Source organism: Megascapheus bottae, chromosome 3 (genome assembly GCF_031878675.1).
Source record: "Megascapheus bottae isolate mThoBot1 chromosome 3, mThoBot2.hap1, whole genome shotgun sequence".
Classification (NCBI taxonomy): domain Eukaryota; kingdom Metazoa; phylum Chordata; class Mammalia; order Rodentia; family Geomyidae; genus Megascapheus; species Megascapheus bottae.
Genome location: NC_143511.1, coordinates 73,030 through 90,020, shown reverse-complemented (window position 1 = coordinate 90,020; position 16,991 = coordinate 73,030). Strand labels below are relative to the sequence as shown.

General features: G+C 39.0%; 1 non-coding gene across 1 annotated transcript; it reads right to left on the bottom strand.

The window, feature by feature from the left end:
• Positions 1-1,459: 1,459 nt before the first annotated feature.
• On the bottom strand, positions 1,460-1,650 carry LOC150064741 (U2 spliceosomal RNA). Its single transcript, XR_016535026.1, has one exon. It is a non-coding gene; the product is annotated as a U2 spliceosomal RNA (small nuclear RNA).
• Between the last annotated feature and the right edge of the window lie 15,341 nt (positions 1,651-16,991).

Here is a 16,991-nt window from a genome sequence, read left to right as displayed (position 1 = left end):
CAAGCCAGGAGACTCAGCCATTGACTCGTGTGGCAGAAGAAAGATGCCAGAGTGAGGCGGTTTCTTTTTGTTATGATTCCTGATAGAATCTTCAACATGAACATTGACTTATACCCACTGGAAGAAACCTATGAGATTAGCTTTTGCAAATGGTGTCCAAGACTTTTGTTAAGCCCAGAGAATAAGGCACTATATTGTTATACATTGTAGCATAAAAATAGGATTGTATGTTTCAAATCAATATTTCTTATTTTCTTTCTAGGCTGATCTGTATAATGAATGATTTTTTTGCTGGTTTGATAAATAATGGTTTAAGAAAAAACATTGCAGGCTAGAGCAGTGTGAGTGGTTCTGCTTGAATGACTAGCTGATGAGCAAATTGATTCACTGGATTTTCTCTTTAAATTACCTTCCAATACTCTGCTGGCTTCCTAATACTGAAGACTGAATGCCCAAAGCATAAAGCACATAATCAAATGCCATTCTTCATTCTTAACCTTCTGCAAAAACCGTCTGAACAAATGAACACTCATGTTCTACTTTCTCCATCTGAATGAAGGGTTTACCTGAGAACAGACTGAAGGAAGACAAGATGCCTTTGCATTCTAGCACTGTGCAATTGTCTGTGGCTTGAAAAGACAGGTTCTGCAAAGGGAAATTCACCACATCCGCCAGAGACACCAGAGGGTTCCCTCCAGTTCACGGGGGCTGCTGGGGGGTTTGGGGTGTGGAGCACAGGTGCCCTTTCAGAGACAAGCCAGGCTGAGCCTGGGGAACATGTGGGTTTTGTGGACAGTGCTTTCCTGTCAGTCTTTGATTACTGAAGAAGCAAAAGCATTTTCTGTTGTGCCTGTGACTCCAGAGTCTAATTTCATCTGTTCATTGCTAGGAAAAAGAAGGACCCAGAATGCTAACTGTCCAGAAATTTTACTTGCATGGTAGTGGTGTTATACTGGTCCTACCTATAATCTCATCCTGACTCTGTGAATAAAGAAACATAAAGACTATTGGTATTTATATGAAAATATTTCCAAACTGATGATGTGAGAAAATATTGGCTAGAACAGATGTTCACTACTAGATTAACTTATTTGCTGTTTTCTGTTCCTAAATATGATAGACTCTCATCCTTGATAACAATTGTAGGCTGAGCAGGGAGGAAAACCAGAAATATTGCACTCTGGGATTTAGAGTGTCTGGAAAAGAAACCGTCTGACAATTTCAGAGATAACACCCTGCTGGCTCGATGTTTTCCTTGAAGTCCCCGCACTCAGTGTGTGGTTTGCAGTGCAGGTTTGTGTGTCCTCTGTTCCGTGTATGAGTGTTGGGCTGCAGACCTGACTGGCATGAACGATGACTGGCAGTGTGTTGTCATCACTGTGAGCACAACCTGGGATTCACCATCAAGAAAGAACATAGTTTGAGAGATTCACATTACAAGATATGCTGTTTTTGTTTTGTTTTGAACACCGTTCCTGGAGGTACTGCAATACCAGGTCGATGCATGGAGCAGACGGAGCAAGCCCCTATTTCGACTCCTGATTCCAAAAATACACTTAATATATTATCCTTGGATAGAGGACGTATCAGATATTAAACTGATAAGAACAGATACTACACTTGATCTTAGCCAAAAGGCAGAGAAGCAATTTTTTAAGAATAAGACAATAATTAATAAGACAATAATTAACTTGTTACTTGGTGCATTTTCTCTGTGGAAAAGAGTTGTGAAGCCTGTACTCACAATTGGTTAGGATATATTTCCAAATGAAGCATATATAATTCAACAGTTCAACCAAAGGATGAGAGGCAAAACCAACACACATCTCTCAATGTCTGCATATGTACCACTGAGATATAAGCATGCATATTTACGAATGCACGTTATCTAAGCTCTTACTGGCTTGAAGTATACTTGACTTTCTCATATTCTCAACATGATAACAGAACCCAGACATTGAACTACTATAATTCAGCTCTCAATAAAGCATTTAACTATATCAGTAAAACAAAAAACAAAAAAAATATTGATAAAACTGTTACTGCAGTGTGGGATTATCTTAATTTTGGTAGATTCCCCCATTTATTATCTCACAGCTCTTAAGTCAGATACAGACCTGCCCAAAACTATTTGGTAAATTATTTGCCAGCAGCCGAAATTCAGGAAGCAGTTGGCACAAATCCACTGTCACTTCTCCGACAGTGAATGCTTGCTTTGTCCATTCCATTTTGACTGGAATACAGGAGCCCTGTGCCTACTGTGCATTGGACCTGGATGACTCCCCCTTTTTCTTCCCCTTTCTCCCCTTCCCCCTCCTCCCTTCCTCTCTCCCCTCTTCTCCTTCCCTGTCTCTCCTACCCTGTCCTTCCCACTGCTGCTTTAATCTTATTTTGTGTCTCTATGTCTTTCCTACTTTTAAGTGTTCCTTGATTACTTTCAGCATGCCTGAATAACCTGGCCTGCTATTTCTCAAGTTGAAAGTCAGGTAGTTAATAAATATAATTACAACCAGTGAGGAATTCTGTACCAGAATTGAATAACCATGAAGCAATAGTCGTGAAACTGGAAAAGATTTCTTAAGAATCCTGGCACCCACCAATGGAACATAGCTTAATTTTATTCTTCGTTCTAGAATAGCAATGAATAATGTAGCAAGCTAGTCTGACTGTGCATACAAAAATAAAAGAAATCAGTAGATTGATTAGGAAAATAGACACAGGATTTGTGCAGTGAGTTCAATAAACAGTAATGTCTGCAAAAAGACACATATTTTGCATTTCCAATTACATCATGCAGCATTATTAACTAATTGTGTTGCTTGAGAGAACGATATCCATTTACTTCCTTGAAATAATGAAGCAATATAGAGTAGAATTCAAATTCCATTTGTCTCATAAATGTACATTCTTCTACGTGAAAGATAGAACCATTAAAATGCCATTATTAATTTTATTAAAATCGAAGTTATTTATTAGCATTGTTATAGAGACATCAATTTTTCACTATTATTGCCAATTGTGCAATGCACTCTGGACCTATCTCATTGTCTCTAAATGAACCTGAGTATGAAAGGAGGGGAAAAAAGGAAGTAACTGTTGCTTCCTTTCCCTTCTTTTACTCTGTTACATCAGATTGCTTCCCTCAGTTCTATCCTTATGATATATAAATTTGGTGTTTTGACTGAGAAAAAGAGGTCTTGTAAGTCTACTTATAATCTATTATATGTTTTTGCAATGTTTAAATGTTTTCTCTATCTTGTCTTGACTTCTGTTTTCGACTTCTATTTTGTTGTCCAGGCTTTCCAATGAGGTGTTTTGATCTATTTTATTTTTTATTATTTTATTTTATTTCATTGTAATTGAGCTCCTCATTTCCAAGATTTCGAGTGATTGAGCTTATTTGTTTTTATCTCTGCCTTTAGTTTTTATATCATTCTCTGATGAAATCTTTAAATCATTCAGTTACTTATAGTCTTTCAATTAGATTTGATTTCCAGTTTGTTCAAATTTCTTGGAATTTCTGCAAGTTTTATTAACTTATCATTTTCCTTTATTTTATTAGCAATTACTAAAGTTTTCTTAAGCTTATGTTTAGTATTTCTTGCTCTGTACTCTTGGTAAGTACTTTACTGTGGCGCATTGCTTTTGAAGGAGTCTTTTCCACTCATGAATTTCAGGGTCATTCACTGGGACTAGCTCATTGGTGTGTGAGATTCCTGCATATTCCCACTTGTTTCATGACGCGGTGTTAAGATGGAATGATGTGTGGCTTGGGTGGAATTTTATTGTTGGAGACAGTCTGTGATATTGGGAGCGGAAGCTTGCCACTGCTAGTGGTAAAGACAGTTCTGCACTTATATTGTCCTCATGGTGATAGATGACTTCGTTAGCTCTAAGGTGTCGGAGCAATACAGGATGTGAGGTGAGACTGCATGTGAGAGGAAGGCTGTTCTCAGACACGAGCTTAAGGAAGAAATAAGGAGAAAGGTGGCATAGGAGGACTTACAGCAAAGCAGTACTGAAAGTAGACTACTAAGCTGAAGGCTTAGCCTGTAATCCTAGCTAGTCAGGAGGCTGAGATCTGATGATTGCAGCCTGAAGGCAGCCCGGGTGGAAAAAGTCCATGAGACTCTTATCTCCAGTTAGCTAGCAAAAGGCCACAGTGGAGCTGCGGCACAAGTGTTAGAACACCAGACTTTAGAGAAATCCTTCAGGGGAAGCTCGGAGGCTTCCAGTTTAAACCCCAGTACTGGTACCAAAAAAGTAAGATAAAATGGCCTGTTAATGTGTTTAACTAAATATCGTACTTCTGTTACATTTTTATATGATGGTTTTAATTGCTGAGCTCGTTAATTTTCTTTCACATGTGATTTTTCTCTCACTCTCTGTTAAGATTTTTATAATATTTAAATCCTCGGTGACAAATGAGGCATAAATGAAAATTCTAGGTCACTGCCATAACTAGAAAATTCATGGACATTTTTGATACAAGTTCAAAGTAGTATTATGGTACTCACAATTATAAACCCACCATCAAAGTGATGATATACTTTGAATTATTCATTGTAGATCTCTTTTTTAAAGCCAGTTTTGTGTAAATCATTAGTTTTCTGTCAAGTACAGTTTGTGTATGTTAAATTGATTATCTTATTCTATGATGACCCGTTTAGTACTCCATTGAACTGGTGGTACAGTGGGAGGCAAGCCGCAACAGTAATTAATATATAGACTCACTCACTCTGGGGATAAGCCTGAAAAAGTCAACTTTGAGATGCTTGTGCAAAGTTTACTTAAAATTTGAACTTTTTGGAAACCTGAGAGGATACCCTCTGAGGCTTCGTCTTCCAATTGTCTCCTGTCTTGGGGAATGTCCTCTCTCCCCATCTTCTGGGATTTGAATTCTTAGCTTACAACTGACATGCTTACAACTGAGTTAAGCCTCCATCTTTTGTTTGGGGTTCATTTCTGAGGATATCACATGGAAATTGTAGGTACCAAAACATTTTTGATGTGTTACTGCAATAAACTTTCTGTGCAAGTATTTTCTTTTCTTTTCACAGTGAAGCTGGCACAGACAAGCTGTCTGTGGTAGACGATGCGAAGTGTATTTCCTATGTAAATGACAACAGTTGGGCACAGTGAAGAATGGAATTAACTTTGCTGCTCTAAAGGCGGCAGGTCATTTATTCAAACCCCAAAGCTGCTGAAACACAGAACATATAAAAGGATACGCGAAAAATCACTAAAACTAATCACAAAATACAAAGTGCTAATGGTGTAGCACTTATTAGGGGCCTAATAAAAATCTAATATTAGTTATCAGCCTTCTGAGTAGCTAGAATTACAGGCATGAGCCACTCATCTGGTGATAATCTGTACTAAACATACTCCTTTTGAAATTTTTCTGATTGAAGATAATTCAACATGTCTGGAGCAAAGAATACTTCTAATTATTCCATATGTATCAATTTTTTTATTTTAATAATCCCAGGAAGTGGGCCATTTATTATACCAGTTTTACAGATAAAGGAATCAAAGGTACAGGAAGCCAGGCAACTTGATGAAGGTCACACATCTGTGACAGGGGTCCTATAGTTGGAAGTGGTGATATATTCTCCTTCTGATCATTGTCTGCATCACAATCTGCATGAACACATGCACCCAGGCACACATAACTGTGTGCTCCATACTTACCTGTAGATTTAAGCAGATTGAAAAAAGTATAGTTTTTATTTTAAATCTGTAGTGAACATTGCACTTTCTTACTGTCACTATTATCACTAATGCTCAATGTAGCAATAACACATCCTCAAAAATAAAAAAAAGAATATACATGAGGCCAACTAATCCAACTGAATCAATTATGGTGAAAATAGCATTTAAAAATTGTGTGAACCTGGCTGCTGATGGCTGTTAATCTGAGCTACTCAGAATGCTGAGCTATGAAGTTTCGAGTTCAAAGTGAGTCCAAACAGAAAAATTCCTTGAGATTCTTAGCTCTAATTAACCAACAAAAGCCCAGAGATGGCTCTGTGGTTCAGATGGCAGAGTGCCAGCCATGGGCAGAAATGCAGAAGAATAGACCAGGGCCCTAGTTTTAGTAACAGGTAAGTAGAGAGATGATAGGTAAATTGGTAGATGATGAAGAATACAAATGTGTCTTCAACTATTAGCCTAGCATTTGTGTTATAAAAGTTATTTTAAGGAAGCTAGACTTGATTAAAATTAGGATTTCTATAATTTATTTCATTTTAGGAATTTCAGGTTAGATAGATTTGGATATGGGAAAAGTGCCAACGCCCTATGGATTCTGAAACACCTATGTATTCAGTTTTATCACCTATTTAGAGCAAAATCAGTTATGATCATTCACACTCTCAGGTTCTTAACAAGAATGTTTTATCAGGTATATGAGCAAACCTGAAATATTTTCAACATTTTCTTGCAATTTTGGGGTAACATAAATTACACGTTATTTCAGACTAAGAGAAGAAGTCCACAAAGATAGACTGGCATATTTTCTCCAAGATACACTTTCTGTTAATATCTGATCAGGTGGCAGGTGACTGTTTACTTTGTGGTCCTGAGGAATCTGGAAGTAATGAAAGTTAAATTTCAAAGAGGATATTTTTCTTTGAACTGAAGACAATATAGGAAACACATGTATTTCATTTTTTAATTAGGTAAGTAAACTCCAAATTTCCATTCTGTGCTAGAAGTCTTTGAAAGACTTGTCAAAATGAAAACTTCGTTCTACACATAACACAAACTCTGTGCCAGCATGTATGTAAACTTATATAGAATGATTTCATTGAATATAATTCTTTCTTCTTTCTTTCGTTCTCTCTTTCGTTCTCGCTTTCTTCCTCTCTTTCTTTTCTTCTTTCTTTCTTTCTTTCTTTCTTTCTTTCTTTCTTTCTTTCTTTCTTTCTTTCTTTCTTTCTTATTTTTGTGGGTCAAGGGGCTTGAACTTGGCCTGGGCATTGTCCCTGAGCTCTTCAGCTCAAGGCTACTGCCTTACCCTTGAGCCAAGCCCCATTTCCAATTTTCTAGAGGTTAATTGGAGATAAGAGTCTCAGGTTCTTTTGTGCCCAGACTGGCTTTGAACCTTGGTCCTCAGATCTCAGCCTCTTGAGTAGCTAGGATTATATGCATGAGCCACCACACCCAGCTCATTGAAGATGTTTCTATATTCAATATTAAATAATATATAGCTTGATTTCGTTGAAGGTATTTCTACATTCAACATTAAATATTATATCAGGGTCCTGGTGGCTCACGCCTATAACCTTGGCATACAGGAAGCTCAGATATGAGCATTGCAGCTGGAAGCTGGCATGGATAGGAAAATCCATGAGACTCTGTCTCTAGGAAGGCAGCAAAAAGCAGTATGGGTGAGGCTCAAGTTGGTTGAATGATAAAGCTCAAGGGTTCTTGAATTAGAGACACAGGACTGGCACCAAAAACTAATTAGTACATACTTGTATGTAGTACAAAAACGAATTCAAAAATCAAAACTAACTCAGTAGTATAAGAAGGTGTCAGTGGCTTGTGCCTGTAATCTTAGCTACTCAGGAGGCTGAGACCTGAGGATCATGGTTCAAAGCCAGTCTGGGAAATAAAGTCTGTGAGACACTTGCTTTCAGTAAACTACTGGAGAAAAAGCTGGGAGTGGTGCTCTGGCTTAAGTGCTACAGTGCTAGTCTTGAGTGCAAAGAGGCTCAGGGACAATGCAGAAAACCTGAGGACCAAACACTAGGCCCAGGCCAGGAGAAATCCAAACAAAAACAAAAAACAAAACAACAAGTAATTCTGGTTTTTCTCTTGTTTTAGAGATCTAGTAATATCAAAATAAATGTTTTAATGTTAAAGAAGTCCACATGTCATGAGAATTACTTTGTTTAGACAAATAAAAGACAGCTACAGTACAATAAAATAAAGGGCACTATTTTTTTTCTTTGAAATGTTGAAAATGCCCGAGGAAGTTTGAGCATGAGACTCTAAGGCATTTCTGTATAAGGCATCTATTTCAACCAACCCTAATATTTGATTTACTCTCAAAGTGCTTGTTTCTTTGAAAAGGTAATTTGCTGTTAAAATGGAGACATGATCTTCATTTTTATAGTTGGAATGGTCAGCCCTTCCAGGGAAAATCTCTGCAACATATAGTGTTTCACCGTGGTCATCACATTAATGTGCTTTTACTGATATGGAGTTCATGAACAAAATCCCACCACTTAGAATTACATAGTCTAGTGACTTATGCCTGCAGTTTTTCAATATGAGGCTCCTGTGTGAAATGTTTAGTCTAGTGTCTATTAATAATATTTTAAATAATGGTACTTTTCCAATTTTTCATGTCTTCCCCATACCAAAGAAGATAAGAATTTCCAAACATATTCCCTGAATTATATGATTAAGTAGCAAAATGTCTGTCTTTCACAAAGGTGTTAGGGACAGTGATATAAGTTAATTTATTTGGACACACAAAGTCTTGTCGATATCTAATGTCTGTTCCTGGCACCATCTCATTTGAGGAGAAGCCTTGACTACAATATTGGATTGTCCTCTGCCGTTGCATATGTAGCTGGGAACGTGAAGGTCAGGCTTCAACCGTCTTAGCTCGGGGGACATGAAGCCCTGTGCTTGGTACCTGTGTGGTGCTGGGCTTGAACTGGAGGCCTTACCCCCTTGCTTGTAGCTCTTCTATAGGAGAAGTGTCTCCACTTTACCTTTCTGATGGTCGGTTGGAGGTGAGAATGTCCCCAGCAGGCAGAAGCCATGATTTTAAATGGCTGTTGCTAGGATTCTCTAATCCTAGGTGTGACTCACTGGCCCAGCACCTTTCAGGGGACATGTTTTCTGCCACAAGCAATACAAAGAGAGGAAAGGAAAGACAGCTTTCTTACAGAGCTGTCAGATTTTCGTGAATAAATGTTTCATTCATTGTTTACCTGTAGGATATCTTCCAGCAGGCTTATATGCTTTCTTTAAAACAAAACAAAATAAAGGGCACGTTCATGTTTTAGCTCGTTCATTGGAGAGCATGTAGGTGGGTTATGGCCGCACGGCCCACAACAAGTGTTGAATGCAAGTCTGAAGTTCCTAGATCGAGCGGCTCAGGGGGCAGAACTACAGCCATGTGTCTTCTCTGCTGTGTTCCTGGGGGTGGGGAGGGGAAGAAGCTCTGGAAGCCTCCACTTAGGAAGGATGAGCTGCACACTGAGGTCAGCGATTGGCCTGGCCGCTCAGAAGACTGGCATGGGTCCATGGACTCTGTCATGAGCTCTGCCTCCAACCCTTGTTTTTCCTCTGTGTACTTTGGTACCAAATCCCAGACATCTCCACAGTCAAATGCAACCGAAGAAACAAGCCAACAATCCCACCAAAATCCAAACTTCAGTAAGGGAAGAATAAATATAAGAAAGCCAGAAGTTGTCTATCATGAGTGTCTTATTTCCTATTTCTCTACAAGGGAAATGTGTAAAGTGTGTTTATTTTGGAAATTATGAAATGATGGAATTACAGTTTACATGTCCTAAGACACAACAGTCATTCCTTAAGAGATGGCTAACTCAGCCTATCAACCCACATTTCCTAGATGCTACAACATGGCAATGAATCCATTTCACATGCAACGATTCATTTTTATTATATAGAATCTTTCTTTTTGGCAATTTGCCCCAAATAACTAGGATTTATTGATTCAAATAAGTGAATTTCTGAGTTAATAGAAAGTTCCATTCTACATTTAAGGTTCAACCTTGTGATGAAGGATTTAAGTCTTTCTCTTCCACTCCTGTGACTTTCTCTCAGTATGGTAATTTGACTTGAGAAGGATTTGAAGGAAAGAAAGCAAGAAATAGAGAGAACTTGCATCTAAATTCTATTTCAATATTTCTTATTCTCATTTTTTTCATTAATGTCAGTTTGACTTATAACTGACTTAAGGTATGAGGCTCTGAAAAGGAGGGAAGTATTTTTTTTTCCTATATACAATTTAAACAGAATTTTAGATGACAGATTTTCTTACTGGAAGAATGATCTGGAATTCTTTCTTGAAATTTTGCATTTGATTTATTTCATCTATATCTCTCTATATGCATATATTAGATTTATTACAGATGTATACCTAAGTTAAGAACTACTATATTTTAATGTATCATGAAATACAGTATGAAAGTAATGAGAAATTTGATGGCAATAATAATAAAATTAGTTGGTGGTCATTGGTATGGTGTATTTCTGTCATATAATATTATAGTGATTTGCAATATATTATTTAGTTTGTTCTAATTAGACAGTGAATTAGTTAATTTCTCCCTTTGGCAGTTCTGTGGATTGAATTGACATTTTTTTAAATTTATTCCAGGTTGGCTTGCCTGCATAACCAGGAGAGTGCCTATCTGTGGATGTTATTCATGTGAATGAAAGCTAAACAGATTAAAGTTTGATCCACATCATAGACTGGTCATATTTTCCAAACTCTTTCTGAATAAACTAACAGGTATAGATGCTATGACCAACAATAACATGGAGATACCTCCAAAATGCCTTTCACATCTTGAGGCAGGACAGACAGACTCCTGGAGGACACAGGGAAATTTTATTTTTCTTACAAATATCAAAAGAAACATTAGAAATCAGACACTAAAACCAACAATTAAATAGTGAGAAGCCCAAACCAGTTCTCATCCCACCACACCTAGATTTTGATGGCAAGTTGTAAGAATCCATCTATTATAATAGTAATTCTATTTTTATAACTTGTATTCTTATTGCTTCCATTCTTACAATGTAAGTGTGGCTGTGGCTCAAGTGGTAGAGCAGTAGGCTTGAACAAAGAATTCAGGGGTAGTGCCCAGGTCCTGATTTCAAGGCCCAGGACTTGCACACACACACGTGTACACACACACACACACAGAGGAAGTACAGAGGATATGTCACATGTGTCCTCTCTGAATTTGTCAGTGCCTTTGCCACCACCTGTGAATGAGTTGGAAGCATCCTGGCCAATGGAGATATCTGAAATGGGTCCTTGTCCCTACATCACTTCTCTGGGTTTTTCAATAGTGAACAGGACCCATCACCCCCACCCACAACTATTACCTAAAGAGTAGGAGTTGCCAGATGTGGCATTGAATTATGCATTATCTCAGCCTGTGCACAGAGGTGCATGTATGGCCCAGTGTCCATCCTTCAATCCTCCTTTCTGTGTGAGAAACCAGAAATGCCTATGCTTTTTCTCCCTCCCACTTACCTTATTGTACTAAAATAAATCCTTTCTAGAACTTGTGTCTTGTGAAACCTCCATATTATGAGGTATGCTAAATGCTTTTTATGAGTGGATCTTAAGAACCTGTGAATTTTTGCATGTGCCTATATTGAAACATAAATTCAGTGTCCATGTCTTCCCTTCAGCTATTTTATTTAAGGATGACACTCTACCACTTGGGCTATGCTTCCATTTTTGACTTTTTGGTGGTTCATTGGAAATAAGAGTTTCACAAAACTTCCTGCCAGGGCTGGCTTTGAACCATCAAATCTCAGCCTCTTGAGTAGCTGGGAGGACCACATAGCCCAGCAAACATCAGTGATTTCTAAGGAAACTTGAGAGCAGAGCCTCTGCTTCATGCATGGTCAGGTGACCCTTTGAGAAAAAAATCTTACTTCTTTGAGTTGGAAATAGTTTTGAAGGCTGCTAAATAAATGAAGATTTATGAAATTCCTAACACCATTATTAGTATTTCACTATTTTTCAATTCTACTACAGTAGCAGTATTTGAAGTGAATAGTTTCAATGATATAAAATCAAAACCAGCCTTACTATAACTATGACAAATAATCTTGGAATGCAATGAACTGTTGTAGATCAGTGCACTCATTATTAAATTTCCTTAAACAGAACACAGACACATTGCCTGCAAGTCTGGACTCTGCGGTATTTGCAAGGTTATAGTCATTTCATAGCACAGAAATGACTGATAGCTTATCTGCTAAAGGAGAGACACCTCAACTCCAAATGTGAGTCCTGGCTATCTTACTATCCAGCATCATTTCCTAATGCACCATGCATTATCAGTACAACTTTATTCAATATTGAAAGATATTTGACAGTAAAGATCCTGATTGAATGAAGCTTTTCATTGTGGTTGTAAAATGTAAACCAGCTAGTGATACAAAGATAAAAAGTACAAATAACCATTTGTCTTTTCTCCTCTTGTCAGTGTTTTGTCAAACATGATGTGCTGAACTCTATGTTTTCCTGTTAATGCTGAAGTCTCAACATCTGAAGTGATGGGATTCCGGGTGACAGCGCTCAGATGTGCTCAGGTCACAGGGATGGAGCTTTCCGGGGAGTTTCACACCTTACAAAGGAGACCATTTGTTCTTGTCATTGAGTTCAGGGCAACAAAATGGCAGCATGCCAGGAATATGTCCCTTATTCCAGCCGCATCAGTGCCCTCACTCACGTGCTTTCACTATAAATATCCACATCTAGAAACTGAAAATAATCACAGATTATTCACGCCAACTAGAAAGCTGGTCACTGGTGGTTCACACATATAGACCTATCTACTCAGGAGACTGAGATCTGAGGATCCTGGCCTGAAAGCTATGTAGAAGGCAAATCTAAGAGATGTTTATATCCCAAAACAAGCAAAATGCCAAACCTGAAAGGGTGGCTCCAGTAGTAGAGCACCACTTTAGGAGATGAAGTGAAAAATGGGAGTGTAAGGCCCATGGTTCAAGACCCAGTACTGGCACTGGGACACACACACACACACACACACACACACACACACACACACACACACACACACACACAATGTTCTATTTCTTTGAGATACAAACAAAAATACTTTTTTTATTTACTAATCACTCTAGTTAACTCACTGTTTTCTTACCTAATATACAGAGAATAACCTCTTTTTACCCTCTTGACTCAAATGCAAGCTTTTCCCTTCCTTTTGGCCAAACTTGGCTCCTGCTCTGTGGCTAGAGCATCTCTCTGTGTCAGCTGTCATCTCCTCCACAACATCCTTCCTATCTCAACACCCACAAAGCTCCTCATCCACACCCCCTCCCATGATGCCCAGCCCCAGACATATCCCTCAAATTCACCGCCCAGAACCCAGACATTTCCAGTTTCTTGCTAGATTCTGCCAGCTGGGTGTCCCCAGGCTAGGCAAAGACAAGCAAATGATATTTCAGGAGGCTCCTTGGCTTAAAAAAAAGTACAAAGGACAAGTTCTTTCTTTGTATGATGGTACCCTGGCCTGAAAATCAATCACCCCTGTAAAAGCAACAATGGCATGCTGGTCCTTCCTGGACACAACCTCTTAGTTAACCTTTAGCCAGTGACAGGCTCAGAACCAGAGCAAACGGCCCCTTGTCTTCTTCTCATGCCTGTCATTCTCATCTTATACCTTTCTTCTTTGTTTCCTCCACTACAGATGAATATTGTCCTTCAGACTTTCATTCTCATTTGCTCATTCACTTTCATTCATTTATTTTATCAATCTTGTGCTTTCATTCTCCCACAAGCTTGGATTCCAAAATTAGCTCCAGTCATCTCAATGTGCATGCCACTCTCTCTGTGTTTATGTCCATAACACTAGCTTTAGATCAAGTGCACTTTAAAAAAAAATTTACCAGTTTCCTTCTGTTTATAATATTTTTCCTCCATAAACACTTTCTAGATAGTTTATTTCTCTTCTCTTCTTTTACTTCTTTGAATAATGCATTCCAGAGGGATGTAGCATTGAACAGGTTTAAGTGTTTCTTTTCTTAGGAGCTGTAAGTAGTGGAAGCCAGCATTGATTTCCATCTCAGTGTTACAATGAGTCAGAGACAAGGAGAGAAATCTTCAAGGCAGAAGGGAAGATAATGCCTGTGTCCAAAGGGAGGAGGAAGCTGAGCCCCAGAAGATATGCTCTGTTTTACTCTTCATTGTCTTTCTCAGTCAGCTCTATTCCCCCTTTAGCTTTCTGCTCAAATACAATGTCTTGAGCCTTGTCTTTTCACTCTTGCCATAGGAACCACAACTTTTGGCATTGTCTGTTCTAAGCTCTGAGCATCCACCACTGAGCATCCATAGCAGCTCCTCTCTGGATTGACCTTTTCACAGACAGAGGATTGTGGATCGTTTTGTTTGGCAACAACAGAAATGGGAAGGGAATATGAGGAGTTAGGACAATGAGTCCCTAAACTGTGCAATGCCTTTCCGCAAATCCTGCAAAATCTGATGTGGTTAACAAAGAGAAATTTGGAGGAACGATTAGAAAGTAATGCTAGTGACAGATGCCATGGGACTGACCAAAGATAGCTATGCAGTTCTGTAGATTGGAGCACACTCATGAGCTCATGTCTTGGCCTATGAAGAATGTACCCAGTAAACACCAATGCCCAACTGGGAACTTTCCCTGATTTCTAATTGCTACCCATGATGGGATTTATGAGGAGACTACTTGAACAACTCACTTTTCAATTTCAGTTAGTGCTCAGAAAAAAACAGATAGGGCTTGGCCATCTTTCCAACCAAAGAACCATTTCTAAAGTAGTAGCCTCAGGACAAAGATCAAAGAAATCTGGGGGTACTGCCAGCAAAACCCAGCCTCTGGGGTTCCAGAGGAGAGCTGGCCGGCAAACCTTTGGTTAAGATCTCAGAATGATTGAAAATTACTTTCTGAAGTGCCTCTTCAGCTCAACAAAAGAAATCCCTAAGCATAATCTCAGCCCATGCTCCATCGGGCACACTGGCTAGAAACCATTCCTTCCGAATTCTGAGAAGCATTGCTGGACCTTCCAGGATGTCACCACAGGAAAGGCTAATTCTGAGGTGTGGGGGATGGCAGCCACTGGTGATGCTATCTCAGGGCATAGATTATAGATCAATAAGAAAGGCAGATACTTTTTTTCAGCTTTGACTGGAAGGTGAGAGAGTCTATGTGAACTGAAATCACTGGATCTCTTTTGAGAAAGAAAGCAGTTTAAGCACTAAATAACTGGGAGCCAGAGCAATTTTTTTATGGAAATAGGAGTATGAATCAGTGAAGTAAAAACAAAAAAAAATATGAAAGCCATGGAAAACCTGAGCCAGAGACTCAGCTTTACTCCAGAAGCAGACAGCTCAGATCTGGGGAAGTTTCCTGCTTAGGGAGGAATGGGGAGGAGTAGGGAGGAGTGAGAAGGAGTGGGGAGGAGGGCTGCTGCTTGCCTCCACTCCTGTCCTTACTTCAACACAATGTAAGGCATTTTGGAATCACAGACACTGCAGGAAGGAGGGGAAGGGAGCAGTGACACCCATCACCATCACCAGTGCTGTCCTCTGCACATTCCCTAGGAAGCAACTGCAGAATGGCCTCGTCTCTCTTCTGCTGTCCTAAGTAAAAGAAGCGAAAGGTGAAGATCTAGCACTGGGATAACCTTCATCACGGACAGGTATACGAGCTCTGAATGCATTCATGGGGAACAGAATGTAAGCTGCAGAAGTGTAGCTAAATGCAGCTTTTGTTTGAGTTAAATCACCACTAAAAATGGAAATTATGTGAGTATGTATATGAATTGCATATGTGTATACATAATAAATGGTATATATTCTATGTGTGTTTATATAGTGTGTGTATAGAAATAATTCCTATATCGTACTATATATTTAAGTATACCATATATAATACACATGCATGCATATGCATAATTATGGTTGATTACCTCTGTGGATTATTTATAGAGGAGGACTTTGAATGAAGAGAATATCATAATTCCCACTTGGATGGTTGGATTAAATGCAGTGATGAGGTTATAATGTGTACCACCTGCCAGCAAGGCTGTGAGCAGCCATCTTCCTCACAACATCTCTGTGGGACAGAAATCTCAAGTCCTAGATGTGCTTCCTCGGCATTTCTTCCCCTTACCACGTTTGCGGTTTTATTTTTAAGCCCAGATTTGCTCTTTCTGCCATTCACAGTGGTCATCACTCTATGCACTTCTCTATGAAAAGGAATAAATAAATAAATAATAACAAACAATGAAACCCCACCACCCACGACCACAAATCCTCACCCAGCATTTCTGGCTTCCTCTGAGGCCAACAGCAATGAAGCTCCCCCAAATGTCGGCACAGTCGTGATTCTGCTTGCTGCAATGCTTTTGATGTCAGGAGTGTTTCCTAGAAAAATAAATAAATAAATAAGTAAATAAATAAAGCAGACAGTGAGATAGTGAAGGCACATGTGATGATTTGAAGGGAGCACAATATGTCTTGATTACACACTCGTGTTACTTCTGTGACAGATGCTGTTGAAGGGAAAAACGTTTGCATGTGAGGGACACCCAGGTCTGACCTTACTTCCTGCTCCCTAGGTCTTTTAGAAGTGTAAGATTTCTTCTCTTTGACTCTACAATAGGCAGGCACGCAAACGTGATCAGTGCTGAAAGGGGATTTTAAAATGCGTGAATTAGTCCTATGTTCCTACTTCCAAAGAAAGCCCTAACTGTTGCACTTTCCACAGAGACGTCTGTTATCTATGTGTATTTCATTTCCACACTGGCATCTTGCTTGTGCTCTTCTGTATTGAATGGTAAGGCATGATTATCTGGGAAATCTACATGGACATTGATCTGAAAACTTGCTGAGGAGACTACCATCACCACATGATAAAAATCTTTGTTTTTATTTTTGCAAGGCACCCAGAGGGTGAGAGTGCTTAGGCTTCGAGCCGGCTACACATGCATGCAGCACAGTGTGAGTGTTATGAATGAAAGTGTTCAATGTAAGCCATTATATATTAGTGTTCGATGTAAACATTTACAGTATTTATGTATTTCAGTGCCATTCTCTCAACAGTCAGAAAATAACATAAGAAAATTTGTGTCATTCCCTTAAACTTCGAAAACAAAGAAAAAGTGGAAGCTAGTGGTTCATAACTCTAATCCTAGCTACTCCAGAGACTAAGACCTGAGGATCACAGTTCAAAGTCAGGCCAGGC